This window comes from Ammodytes marinus (genome assembly GCF_949987685.1).
Source record: "Ammodytes marinus genome assembly, chromosome: 7".
Lineage (NCBI taxonomy): Eukaryota > Metazoa > Chordata > Actinopteri > Uranoscopiformes > Ammodytidae > Ammodytes > Ammodytes marinus.
Window position 1 is genome coordinate 9,125,563 of NC_137211.1, and position 12,768 is coordinate 9,138,330.

General features: G+C 39.6%; 1 protein-coding gene across 1 annotated transcript in view; it reads left to right on the forward strand.

Annotated features, from left to right (window-relative positions):
• Positions 1-12,768, forward strand: part of phactr3a (phosphatase and actin regulator 3a) — a gene marked incomplete at both ends in the record, with an annotated part of 28,901 nt that overhangs the window by 759 nt on the left and 15,374 nt on the right. The window lies entirely within an intron of this gene.

Consider the following 12,768-nt stretch of genomic DNA (forward strand, 5'->3'; position numbering starts at 1 on the left):
CCCCCATACTGAACTGATCACTGTTTTGATCGATGGTCGTCCACGTGATGTGGGTTCTATAGGTGGAAATGCTTCCAATTCAGCACAGCCATGCACTCACAAGAGATGGAGCCACCAAATCATTGATCCTGCAGGTGCGCCTTTCAAACATGAAGCCCTTGTTTCTCTCCATGGTCTGTTAGTCATCCTCTCTGCATATGGGATAATGAATTGATCTTTCATTAATAAGAGGAGAACACCAGGGAGCAGTCATGTTCTGCTCTGCTCTGCCAGTATAGACATGGTGTAATTCCTGGTGTGTTTGTTGTGAATGCATCTTGCTTTTCTTGTGATCCAATTTATGACAAACAAAACAGTTTATACAAACCCAGATGGAGTGTAGAAGACAAAGAACAAACAAACTAACCGTTATTCATGAGCTACTAATATACTTTGCAAATACGTGGTTTGATTTTATTTTTATGTAAGTGAGGCTATTTATGGTCATATTGTGTGGGTTTGGAAAGGATCGTGGTTTACTCCCACACACGTCGAGTTTTACACATGAAGGATGCTTGACTGAGTGATTCAGAAAAAAAACAGTCATTCACCTTTTAGCTGCTTACTAATGAGGCTCCTGTTTTCACATCTCTGAAATCACACCTGTCTGCGCTCGTCAACTGCCCATAGCACATTTTGGATGGACCCTTGCTGAATGTAACCCTCCTATGGATGATTTCATTCACACATAGGCGGATGTGAAAATGTCACACTGGGCCTTTGACACACCTGAACAAACAACACGGCGGCTTGACACATTCGGCCATGCATGGTGATGATAGCTAAAGCGTGGCAACATTGGAAATCAGCTGCTGGAATACGCACAACTGTCTAAAATGTGCATAATAAACTATGCAAATGAAAGACACACAGTCAATACAGTTGTCACTGCAAGGACAATGTCAGTGTCTGGTGACCTAAAGTACACAACATGGCCCACCCTCTCTCTGTGTGGATCATCACTGCGCCAGCGTCTGGGACACAAGTCTTTGCCAAAGGATTACTTTGGCAGACATTGCCCCCCCGCCCCCCCAACACAGTGGCCCGTGCAGCTGCAGAGGCTGACACTGTATTCATCCACTTACTCAACGCTGGGGAGGAGAGTCAATAAAGACAGCAGTTACAGTTGGGACCATCAGAGAGAATCAGAGCAATGTTTTCTCTTGAATGAAGGTGCAGTAATCATCACACAGCATGCAGGAGCCTCAGTGAAGGACAAGTCTGTGTAGGGTACAATACAGCTGTCCTATAATCCATTGCTAGTTTTTTTTTTTTTTAATTCCAGGAAAAACATTTGTCATAGGTTTGACTCTGATAATGTTTTATTCTAAGATCTTGTCCTGTTGACAGTGGATGAAGTCATCCTCTTTGAGCTGCTGATTTAGGTAACAGGAGCAGCGGTATAAAAACACGTTTAGTGAGTTTGTTCAGACAAGGACCGTTTAGATTCTCGTGCTAATAAAATGTCACTTTCACTCAAACTTCCTCTGAGTCATTGCAGAGTGTAGACCAAGGTAATGATGTGGAGAGGACACCTTAACGCTATACGTGGACAGGGATCGTGTCCAAGCAGGGATGTCCCTGTGGATTAATTCCTTAAAATAAGTCCTCAAACCTGTAGTAAGATCATGCACACAGCCAGAGAAGCACTGGAAGACCGGGCAGGACGTTTGGAAAGAGTATTGTACATATCGGGATAGAATTATGGGAATATCTGTGGTCATCGAATATACACAAACACGGTGCAGATATCACTGCAACGATTATTTCCATCATAAATTAAGCTACTCAGGATATTTTTGATTTAAACTGTATATATTTCAGGTGATAACATTAAATAAAAAGTAGAAGAAAATGCACATCACAATTTCTTCAGACTTACTTCAGATTGCTTGTTTTGTCTGACCAACAGTCCAAAACTGAGAAATATTTAAAAATAACACTGATATTAATAAAGCAACCTATCCCCCTCCTTAACAGACAAGAACTGGCAAATGTTTGGTAATTTTCTTTGTTTAATAACAAAATAAGGAAATAAACTAAAGTTATCATAGATAGACTAACGATTAGTCGACTAATCGTTGATGCAAACTCCCAATTCATGGAGCCAAACTCCCTTTTCACTTGCCCTTCCTCTTGGCAAGGCACAGAGCAGGTTAAATGGAAGCGCAGTGTCAGCAGAGCTCACAGGAACTCACCATCTTGCTCAAGGCGACTCCAACATGGTGGATATCCGCTCGCGTGGTGCCGTAAACCTGTGAACGGGCGGACCCACTTTTGCTCGGCTACGAGAACAGTTTCTCTTTATCACCAGCGTCCACTGATCAGTACTCTTCTTTTTAGGTCTCATCCTTCACAGCTGGTCTTACTGATACCTGGATAATCCTCCCAAATCTGACATCAGAAAAATCTGAAGGTTCTCTCTAAGGATTGCAGGTATAAGTGGAGCTCCCCCCCTCTAATGAACAAGAAGATATATCAAATCCTGTTAAAGCTGATGCTGAGCTGTGCCCATGACTCACCCCCAAATCATGCCTTGTACATAATACCTCCTTTATACTCAGGTCCAGATGTGTAAATATATGGGAAAAAATTCTCAGTCAGGAGGTTTTATATATAATGTGCTCCCCATTTAACAAGGCTTTTTTTTATAATGAAGAAGAAATAATAGATGTGGATGAAAAGGTATTGAATGGGCCTCATGATTCTTTCAGTTTTTCTGAATGATTTTCTTTCATCCTGTAGAGTCTACAGAAAGGATTTGTACTTGTTGAATTCAGCTTTGGCTCACATGTGTTAAGTGTATTAAACAACAGCGAGAGCAACAGTGAGCTTTTCTAAAATAGTTGGAAGAAGTGAGAAAGAATTCCTCTATTACAATTCAAGCCTGCAAATAGTATCTTGTGAATGACATGATGCTGTCTATAATAATAATAATAATCGAGTGGATTTCTATAGCGCTTTTAATCACACTCAAAGCACTTTACAGGGTTCCAGTGGTAATGTGAACTGAATATATTTGGGGTGGACAAAACAAGACTTTGGGAAATTGTGATGGGTAACACTCTATTTTTTGAGACAATAATCAGCAGAGCAATTGGTTATGAGAACAATCATTAAGTAGAGCCCTAATTCTCACAGTAAATGTTGGCCCCATGACTTTCTTACTTACTTATTTCTACCCTTTATGCATACTGGCATGTAGGGCAGCAACAAAGGCTTTTCACTCCTGTCTGTTTTGGGCAAGATTTTGGATGGTACTCCAGGTCTACTTCAGGGCTTTCAGTTCTCTCTCCACTGTTCAAAGGCAGGTTTCACTTGGTCTCCCACTCTTACACCTTCCTTCTGGTGTCCAGAGTATAGGACAGATTCCTTTAATGTTATCCTGCTCCCTTTTCACGATGTGTCCAATCAATCTCCACTGCTTTCTCATAATGATGGTAGCTGGCTACGCTCTCTTGGTTTTCCAGAGCAAGTCGTTGTTGGTTGGAGATGGTGTTAGAGATACGCAGGAGTTTTCTGAGGTTTCTCATGTGAAATGTTGAGAGCTTGGAGCCGTATAGTAAGGTGGAAAGAATACAGCTCTGGTAGCCTACAGCTTAAGTGATGCTGTACTGGCGGGACTTTGGCCCCATGAGATGCAACCTTGATGGACATAGAAAAATTCCCAACTCCTGCACTTTTGTTCCTTTTGTTTTACGAGTTCCTTTTTCAGAAGTTATCAAAAAGATAACACAAGAACACATCAAACTACATGCAAACATGGAGATGACTGACACTGACCGAGTCACGCTAAGAGTATTATAAGGATATACTGTTAGCTATAGATTCGGTCTTCAGAACAACTGCTTGAACCAATGTAAAGCCTAGCTTGATTACGTGTTTTTTACTTCCTATTTTAAGTCATGGCGCTGTAATTCACGGCAGAGTCACGACTCCTGCGTCATGGTCCCCCTTAAGGGACTTTGAGTCAATGAAGGCCACCTGTTAGCCACTGGAGAGCTCTTCACTTCTCTCCAACATGTTGCACCAAGGTCCCCACAGGGGAAAGCACTCAGCCGTCTGGAGTCATAGAGTAAGCTTCACGGCTTCCTTGCAAAATATCTTGCTCTCACTGCCATAAAATGTTTTCTGTTCTTTATTATTAATTGATGGAGTTGAGACTGTGGGAAGCAGCTCTTCTCTGTCCATATCCATGACTACAAGTACTGATTCATTCAGTCATTTTTATAGTTGACTGTGCTTGGTTAGGATGGGGGATATGAATAAAAAATGTTTCTGTTACATTATATGTTATTTTATACTGTAGCAATCATATCCTTTACAAAGGGCTGAAAATAAAAATCAATTCTGAAACAAAACATGATGCTAGTACTTCTAACATTCTATATTTATAATATGCTGTGGCCTTCACATCTACAGATCTTAACTCCCAACTAAACATTGTGTGAGGTCTTGGAGCGACTTGTTAGATAGCTTTTTTCACACATAAACCTATTAGAACTTACTGTTTTATTGTCATTTTTTCCCAAATTTGTCACGCATCCTATTATTGATATTAAAAGAACAAGTTTGAAAAGTAGTTTTTTAGCTTCTCTAATTCATTGCATACTGTACTTAACAATCAAGGCACTTCATCATATTTAGCAAATATTTGATTTTCCATGATGTAAAACACAAAAGCAGCCAATCATTATATATGAGATGCAGCAAGTGTTTGGCATTTGTGCTTTGTTTTTGGTTCCAATCCTTCCCTTCTGCTCTCTCTGTAAAATATACACATGTACTGTCACATTGTGCATCCACGGCCAGAGAGGAGTGAATGGGGATAAGCTGCATCTGGACTCCCTGTTGAGCCCTTCTCTCTGTGGAGACTTTCACTGTCTTTTAGCAGCCTGTGAAAATGGAGCACAAAGAATTACAACCACGACAACAACAAAAAAACCTCCATCATGTCTGTTCCCTCTGGACGTGGTGGCAGATTAGGCATTTGACAGTGTTTGAGCCATGTTTTGCTGCTGCCAGAGTGTCTGCGTGCCTACACCTGTGTGGTATTTGGCGTGTGCACCCATGCGTACATTGATCTGCCGCAGAACCGGCAGGTCTGAGTGGATTCTTGCAATGAAAAAAAAAATACATATATCACAAAATCACAGCCAGAATGTGCAAGAACAAGACAGTCAGATGGTTGAACAGACAGAGAAACTGAAAGGGATAGACCCCAGTAGCCCTGAACATCTGTCAAAGACCCTTTTATAAAGGCAGAATCTAATGGAGCTATTTAGCCTTTAAAAGGTGGAGGTTAAATGGAGTTCAGGAAGTTGCATGCTCTATGCTGTGAAGGTGTAAAAAGGAAAATCTTGTGGGGATGGGGTCTGTGGAACCGTGAAGAGAGATTTTGAAGGAAAGAGGAAGAAAAGCAGCTGCAGAGGAAAGGACAGAAAACAGATCAAGGAGAGAAAGAGAGCAGCGGCCCTTTGCTGAGAGAAAGCCAAGAAGCCGTCCTTACTGCTAACTGGCCACAGTGAGATGATGGATGGTCTATAGGGGACCATTAACAAAGAGGCAGTGGCTGTGTGGGCTCTGATTTGGCAAGACTGGTTATTTTTCCATAGATTCAGTTCATTCAGTGAAGCTCTGACTTTGAAGGTATAAATTGCAGAAATACATTGCATCTGTTTTTTGACAGGAAATGTAACATAATGAAAGATGAGTTTAAACAGTGTCCATGTGTACTTTAATATGTGGACACTGTAAAAACATAAACAAAATAAAAGCATTGCTGTCCATTACTTCAGTCCACAGTTTTCCCAATATCCGCAAATTGCAAAGGAAAAACTACAAGATCTGTTTTTATTTGTCCACCTGGGGTTCAGGAAACACGTTTTGGATCACAGCCCTGACATTGTTATCACCACTGATAGGGTAGAGACGACAGATACAAAATACTGTATATATTAATTCATCCAATATTCATTAGTCGTTTTTTCCATCCACCTGCTGTTGCTCGGTTTATATAAAATGGCTCTTTAGTAGATAAATACTCCGCTATATTCAATATGCCAGAGTGTGATGTAGGGATGAAGAAGGTGTTTAACATAGTGTATATGTTTACATGTATGTATATTTGTATATATTTGACGGTATTTATATAATATTGAATGTTTAATTAAATATTATTATTATTATTATAAGATTACTTGAGAATATTATTAGATAAATACGACGATATTATTAGATAAATATGCAATTGGTAACAAATTGTATCATATTGAAAACTAATATATATTAATATGTATTATTATTTTTCAATTATTATTATCATTAATAAGGAAGCCAATAGTCATTATAGATATATAAATCAGGGAGAAGGGGTGAGATTAAATAAGTTTTCTTCTTCTCACCCCTTTTCGAACAGGTAAAGCAAGTGTAAGACAGTTTATTTTCATTTGTGGTTTTCATTGTGTGTAAATATTACTTTATTGTAACTGTTCACTTGTTTCATTTATTTTATTGTTTATTATTTCTTTTTTATTTTTTATTATTTACTTGTTCGAAATTCAATTCAATATGTTTTGTGCTGGTCAGCTAGTGTTCAGTGTGTTTTTAGAGCTTTTCTTTGTCCGCTGCCAAAAATGTCATGAGAGCGTTTAGTGAACCAAAACAGTAATATGGTAGGCCATGAAACCAAAACAATGAGATGAAAGCAGGAGAGGAACTAAAGAGTCTGCCATAATTATATGTGGTTATGTGGTTCCATTATAACATGTAACTATTTTCTCATTCAAGTGGTCATGTGTAATATAATAAAAACATATTAATGGTATAATGTAGCTGCTTTCAGTAAGGCTATGTAACACAAAAGCTATCATCATGTAATTAAAAACAGTCCTATTTATCTTCCTGCTCACCTCTCTCCCGGTCAGTATGTTTGTAATATCCACAGCAGCACTTGCAGTGTCTCTTAATTGCTCTCTTTCTTTCTCTCACACACACACAGAGACACTCATAAATCGACGTCTTGTATCCTCACACCTCCTCGTAGCCCCAGTGTCCCACTCTCCTAACGAACCTGGCAGATTCAGACAGAGATAGATGAAGAGGGCAGAGGGGAGTCCTGGGCCCTGTCACCAATAAACGCTCCTGTCTGCGAAGGAGACACATAACAGAAGGGACAGGCAGTTAGGAGGCACAGATTAAGGGCTGCTGGAGTCACAGAGAAACAGGTAGGGAACCAGAAGCAGGTAAAAGCCTAAAAGTAGGAGGTGGACATACAGACTTTAAAACCTCCAGAGAGATGAGAGAGAAAGTGTAGCGAGGCCCTTCCAATAGAGTGTGGACTGTTTGATAGGCACTTACTGTGAAGTGTTATTGAACATCTCCGGCAGGACCTTGGAGATGGTTGATTAAATGCATAGCCAGATAAGATAACTATAAGAGAAGTACTACAGTCATAAATAAAAAGAAGAAATTAATGGAAGCTTTTGTGTGGTCAGACTGAGTGTGTGTGGGGTAAAGAGAGAATCTCTGAGGAGAGTAAGTGAAGGGTTAGAGGGGGGTTTGCCTGGGTTCAAACTCCCTCTGTTGTTCACCCCCCCCCCCCCCATCCCCCTTAAAAATAATACTCTCTTCTGTTGTCATTACTGAAAACAGTAAAAGTTAAATTGCCAGCACACGCCCATTACTATTTGCCTGTTTGGTCTCACCAACAGTCCAAAATCCAAATTATCCAATTTGCATTCACACAAAGAGAAAATAAACCATAGTTGTACATTACAGTTTATGTAGTTTGGATTATCATAATATTGTGGCGCTGAATCCATTACAAAATAATCCCTTTATAAATCTTCCTATTGGAAATTACATATTTTAATTAAATTATTATTTTAAAATATCTATATTAATCAATCGTTTAACTGACCCACAGTCATAAAATATTGAAAATCGTCACATAATTTTTTGGTAATTTGTCAAAGATTTTAGATTAAATGGCTTTTGATTTGTCTTGTTTTAACTTCTTCTGATAATTTGCGTTTTTCTCTGTTCCGTCTTAATGTACTTTAAGTTGGGTTTTGGATTGTTTGTCTGACAAAACAAGCTATGCAGAGATGTCCCCTTATGCTGTGGGACTGTTGACCAACTAATTTATTAATTTTGAAATATATTGTGCAAATAATTCAATTAAATATAAATATATATCTATAAATTGTAACCCTGCTATGGTGAGCACACTATAATGGATTTTGAGAAGATACAATCGGAGCATGGAATGGCATGAGATTTTGAGGGCACTATAGTGGATCATTTTCACCCTAAGAAGTTGAACATAAAGTAAACGTAAAGGAAATATAGGCTTTTGCAGTAGGGTGCAACTAAGGAGTGATTTTTTGAATGTCTGATTATAGCAGAGTGAGTTTCAGCACCATGGACAGCAGCAAGCTGCTCAAGTGACCAGAGCATCATTCTGTGTGCTGAATTTTTCTAGTCCCGGTACATACTGTATATAAGTATCTCAATTTTTGTTTGTTGCACCAAAGATTAATTAATGAGTAGAGCACACTATGCAAATCCAGCAACAAATTCCATTTAATTTAATCATCCCATACATCCATGAAAGCCAAAGGCTCCAATCCAATCCCATTAAAACTGCTATGAGAACTGTGGCCAAGCCTTTAGCACACAGTCTGTGGTCATTATTGATGGGCTTGTGGCTTCTAGCAACTTCTTCAACAACACATATTTGTCATATGTCTCAAACATGTTCAACTACCAGATAATGTCTTTTTTTCTCCATGGCAGTAGCCCTGTGTAGCGGTCTAAATCTTTTGTAGACAGTTTTCTTGTTGGCCACTAAGTCCCAGACATCTTAAATTGCACTGTACTGTAGGACTGACTCATTTGTGCTCCAGTCACACCATAGCAATTTTCCAGCAAATTTTTTTATTCCTTTTCTGACATGAGATATATATTCTAGCTTGTATTATTATTCTTGATCCATCTGTCACCCACACAAGTGCATTCATTTTGAATTGGGTTGGATAGATTAAACCAAAACATAGAATGCCTTAAACCAAGGTCGGAGCACACACTTATATTTTAGATATTAGTCAATAATTGTTACTGCCATCATGAGTGCAGTTATATCATTATTACAGCCATCGTATTTCCCACCATCTGGTGAATCGAACCAGCAGGCAGTGTTTTTGTTTCAACGAATGTCCTCAATATGTCTTCACTGATATGCATGAAATGGTTACTGGCATGGTTATTACATGGTATAATGAAAAATGTCTGGCCTGTATGTAATGTCCGGCCTGTTAGAGTGTATCCAAATATCAACGACAAATGAGGTTAGTGTACAGTTAGAGCACTGACACATACTGTCTGTACTGTTGGCCATTGTCCATCCTGGACAGGGCGTGAACAATTTGAGATAAATCTCATTTTTAGTTTTTACAACAACATGGTGTAAATGTTATGCTATTTTTACTCTCTTTTGGGATTTCCTTGATGTGTAGCAAGTTTTCACACACTACTGTACACTACACTTTCTCCCCTTGTTCTAATTCAAGCCGTTGCTCGGGCAGTTACATCAAGGTGTTTTTAATAGCCCAAACCATTCCAGGCCCACTTTGCTGCACACTTGAGGGGAATCCAAATAGAGTGTTGAGTCTTGTTTGGAGACTACAGCTCTAACAGTGGTGATTTGTGCTGTTCCACTGTGCACCTCTCATTGTCTTTCCTGCCTGGAGACCATGGTGTGCTTTCATCCCTGCAGAGTGACGGGAGCCCAACGGAACTGAGCCATCAGCTTCTGTAACGAGTGTAGACAAAAACACTCATGTAGCCGCATATATTATGTGTGTAGTGAGAAATTACTCCTATATCCCTCCCTCTCTCTCTCTCCCTCTCTCTCCCTCTCTCTCTCTCTCTCTCTCTCTCTCTCTCTCTCTCTCACACACACACACTCATGCACACACACACACACACACACGCACACACTCTCTCGCTTGCTCGCTCGCTCACTCACTCACTCACAAACACAGTATGCTATGCTTTACATAAATGTATCAGTCACTGACCTAAATCAGTGGAAATAACAGGAAAAATGTACACGCCATTGCTCACCCACCTGAGCCCTTATTCAACTAGTCCTGTCAACTGAAAACTCCCACGCTCCATCAAAGAGCCACGGCTAACTCACTTGTGCATAAAAAGTAGTTCTAATACTGGCCGCTTCCAGGAACTTGCTTGGGGAAATGCTGAGAAATAAGCTAGCATTGGAGGATATTGTTCATGGACAGTTTTTAAATTGTTGATAGACACATTTGCTGCCAAAGCATTGTCACTGTGACCTTTGTGTTGCTGTGTAAGTCTTTGTAAACACAAGTTTGCCTGCCATGTTTGAGTCAGCAAGGTCTAAAAGTGTATTTCCATAATTAAACCATATTTGTGAGGAGCCAGATCTTTAGCAAGCAGCACTTCTGAGGCTTTAAATGTGTTGAAGGAGTCTCCAAAATCTTGCAGAATGTTAGATTAATGTGATAGACTGCGGGAACAGCACACAGTATGATGGGTGAACCAAGACTTCCATTACCTGATTGGAAGGAGCTTTTTGATCGAATAGGAAGAGATTTCTTTTAACGGGAATGTAGCCCAAATATTAACTACAGACTGGAAGTATTGGACACACTCAGAGACTAGTGGTTGCTGTTGAGAGAGCAGGTGGGAATGCCATTTTCTGAGGCTCGCCCTATTGTGTGGGTGACAGGAAAAGCACTTTTTAGCAGCAGCATTGTTGGCCTGCTGGGTGGATGTGATGGCTTTCAGTGAGCCTTTCACAGCTGGTTAAAGATAGCCTGTCTGTTCTGGGTTGAAATGCAGAGGCGTGTCTGTGTGTGTGATTGTGTCATGTGTATCTAGGAATTATCATCCATATTGTAAGTAGTGGTGGCACCCATTCTGTGGGAGACATTTAGAGAGCACACTCAAACCTTCACCAGTGCTGAACAATTCTTTCACTTTCTTAAATACAGTCCTAGTTCATCATATATTACATTAAATTAGAGAGCACATAACCTAACCTAACACGGATCAAATCCCTGGATACAATTATTTAATACTTGACAAAGCTCTTCCAGAAAAAAAGTCAAACAAACTTAAACAGTTTATTTTGAAAATATAACATGGCAGAGATATTAGTGTGCACTAGCTGATCACTTAGGACAGAAACTAAGAATGAACTAGATTCTTGGTTCCCTCTGTTGATGCTGCAGCAAAGGCTTACACACAAAGCCATTCTCAACACTAACATATGGTAACGGGCCCAAGGCATTCCTATTGGTTGCTGGCCTCACTGACATAATCTCACTCTCTTGGTGCCAATACCCCACACACTGGAGTTTCACACTTGGGCTGTAATCACTTTGATGATCTGGAGGTTTGACCTTTGCAGACTCATGCCGCCTCACATCATGATGAACATAGTTTTTTTTATATTAGTGATTAGAAAATAAAATCAGTTCATGGGGTAAATGTTTCTTGGACAAAGCTAAGAGTAGTGAGAAAGTAAATCTCATAAAAGAAAGAAAGCTTTACGAGAAGAGGCTTTCAGATATTATTAATGGGCGGACTTTGCTCTTTTTAGAGCCTGAATAGAGTCATTTTGTGAAATTGTTCATTATTCTCTCTACTTTCCCTTTTAATAAATCTCTCCATACTTGACTACTACCTTTCTTAATCTCTCAGCCTTTCCCTCCAATTCATTGTCTTTTCACTTTACATCACTTCAGTCGTTTTGCATTTCACCCTCTCCCTGCGAGTCGTTGTGCCCTGAATATGTCCGGGCCCCCAGGGCAGTGGGCCTACAGACAGATGGCAGCACAGTTGTAAAGCCAGGGGGGTAAAGTGAGGACCAAGGGCACACCATCAGTTGACTGGGTAGACGGAGCAGGGTGGCTGGAGCCAGGAACTGAGGGGCCCATAGAGATGAATGGAGTCAAGGGTCAGTCTGTTGTTATTTAGCCCTGAATCAAATCAAACATAGGCTACTGTATATTGCAGGAAAGGTTGCACGTTGATATATAGTATGTGTTTTGCTGTATGCTAAAGGTTTGGTTTTAGAGGTGCTTGCTGGAGGTTTAGGCTTCAATGAATATAGTAACAAGATTCTTCAGCCAGACACAGCAATGCTTGGAGCAAAATGCCCTTACAAGCATGGCAACATGCTAACAATGACAATGCTAACATGCTAATGATTGGCAGGTAGGCTATAATTTATTTATTTATTTATTATTCTTTCGGACAATTCCACACAATACACAATTTTCTCTTGCAAATATTCATACATCATACTTTGTGTTGTCCGAAGGGAGACGGAAGAAGCCAAAGGCTTATCAGGTCCCGCCCCCATTTTCATCAAATTCGGATTCAGATACACAGATTACTGTTACAAAATAAAAATAAAACAAACAAAAAACATTATTTTTTATATATATATAGCTATATATGTATATATATATATACACACATATATGTATATATATATATATATATATATACATATACTTTTTTTTAAGAATCTGCAGTCCAATACACAGTCAATTTTAATCTAATTGCTTCAGCTTTTAAAATCAGTTCAGCACAGTTCAGTTTTTCTGTGACAATGCCAAGTGTATAAAGTGTGAAGTGGCCTTGTATTTGGCCTGTTCCATTACTAAACTGGTAGTC